Source organism: Alternaria ventricosa (assembly GCF_023758065.1).
Source record: "Alternaria ventricosa strain BMP 2768 chromosome Unknown scaffold_25, whole genome shotgun sequence".
Lineage (NCBI taxonomy): Eukaryota > Fungi > Ascomycota > Dothideomycetes > Pleosporales > Pleosporaceae > Alternaria > Alternaria ventricosa.
Window position 1 is genome coordinate 1 of NW_026055705.1, and position 2,423 is coordinate 2,423.

The window sequence follows — 2,423 nt, forward strand, 5'->3', positions numbered from 1 at the left end:
GTTAAGTTACTATATTTATAATTACTAGCTAGAATTTGGCTAGAAGATTAGCGCTTATATGTATTTTAATTAACTTAGTAGTAAGCTCTTAGCTAGCTCTCTCTACTAAGCTATTAGGCTTATAAGTCTATAGTAGAGGCGTTATAATTATAATTCTTAGCTCTTTAGCTTATTTCTTATATTTTAAGTACTCTCTCTAAAGTAATATTATAGTGTTATTATTTTAATTAATCTTTATAATTTTCTACTAATAGTAGCGCTTAACTATAGCTATAAAGCCTATAATAACTTTTACTATAAAGTCTAGAGTCTTATTTTTTAAGTTATAATTATATAGCTTACTTAAATAATTTTTCTTAATAATTAGAGCCTATTTATTAAGTGTATAGCTTATAGAGAAGTTAAATAAGTTTTATAATATTCTAAAGAATAGTTATAGTAATAGCTTATGAAGCTAATAAGAGATTCTTTAAAATATATAAATAGTAGTATAGTTATTATATTTACTGCGCTATATACTAGTAATCTCTATATTTTAGGTAGCTTTAATAAGAGCTTTAAAAGCTTACTTACCTAAGTAGTCTAATCTTTAATACTAAAGGTTAGCGTTACTAGTGCGTAATTATAAAACTTATAAGTAAATAATAGTATTTGTAATAATATAATTAAAGAGATAGATAGAAAAGTTATATTTAATAAATAAAAAGTTAAATCTATACTTAAGAGTTAGAAGAATAATAGATATCTTTAGTATCTTTATCTTAATTATATAATTATAGCCTATATACTATATACTACTACTTCTAAGAAGCTTCTCTAAAATAATATTAGTAAAGAAACTAGAAATAATCTTAATACTAGTAAGTATTAGATTAGCTTTCTAAAGTTTTTTAGAGATACTTAAAATAAGTTAGAGTATATAATTACTAATACTAATTACTAGAAAAATCTAGCTACTTGCTTTAACTATTTCTCTATTAGTTTTAAAAAAAATTAAGCTTAATTAAAGCTTTATTATTAACTAAGTAAACTATAGCTTTACTATTAAGAACTATACTAGCTAAAAGTGCGTAAAGCTTAAAGCTTATACTAAAAATAGAAGACTTTAACTTAGTTATTAGCTTCTTAGAGTAAATAATTATAAAAACTATATTACTTAAGTACTTAGAAGCTAGAGCGCTTATTTTCTAACTAAATTACTTAACTTTCTTATATAGACTACTCTACTTCTTTTTATAGTAGTACTTTTAGATTTTTTACCTATCTTAAGTAGAGAGTTTTATAAGTAGAACGCCTAGTAGCTTAAATCTAGTAATTATAGTTTATAATTAGAAGTATAAGATAAACTTTTACTTATACTTTATATTAAGTTTATAAAAGTAAAGCTTAACTAGTAAGCTTAACTACTTTTTACCTAACTTAGTAAAAGTAAAGAGTTAACTTATAACTATATTAAAGATTATATTAGCTTTCTTCTTTCTAGTAGTAATTAACATTTCTTAAAGAATAACACTAAATATTTTACTAAAATTATTAAAGCTTAATATATTCTTTTTAAAAGCTATAGTAAATAATTAATTATATTACTATAAGTAGATCTACTTAAAGTTAAACTTCTTAATTATAGTAAGAAAGTTAGTAATTATAAGAAGTTCTTTAACTTCTAAAAGCTTAAAGATTTTTACTTTTTAGTAAAGTATTAACTAGTTAGTAAACTACTTTTTAGTAGTACCTCTTTAAGTTTTTTTAAAATAAGTATAATACTTTATATAAAGTATATATTAAGTAGTTTAATTAGTAAAAGTAAGTATAGTTTTAAGAGTTTTTATAAACAACTAAACCATTTTTTTATTATTACTTTTAGTTATAAGTAATAAGTACTTAGATATAATAGTGCGCATAATCTAGTTTTTAATATTATTAATCTTTTGACTCTTTTTTAACTACTACTTAGACTTATAGTTCTAGTAGGCTATAAGTATAGTACTATTCTTAGTTTTATAGTTATAATTTTAAAAGAAAGTATTATATATATAAGTAGCGTTATTATACTTATTCTTTTAATTCTTAGTTAGCTCTATAGAAAAAAAAGCTAGAGCTATAAGCTCTAGAACTAAAAGGTTAAAGAACTTAGGCTTTTAAGTATTTATACATCTAATATCTAGAAGATTAGAATTAATTTTTGCTTAGATACTTTTTTTATTATAGTATTACTTAAGAAGCGTAAACTAAGTATTCTAGTTAGATTACTTCTTAAGAAGTATACTTATAGCTATAATAGCTATATTATAATTGCTTATATTTATAGAGTTAGAGCGTAGAATTAATATAAAGATATTAAGAATAATAAAGAAGTAGATAGTAATTAAGTAATTACGTAGAAAAAGTTTTAATTATAGAACAGTTAGAGAGAGTAGAGTAGA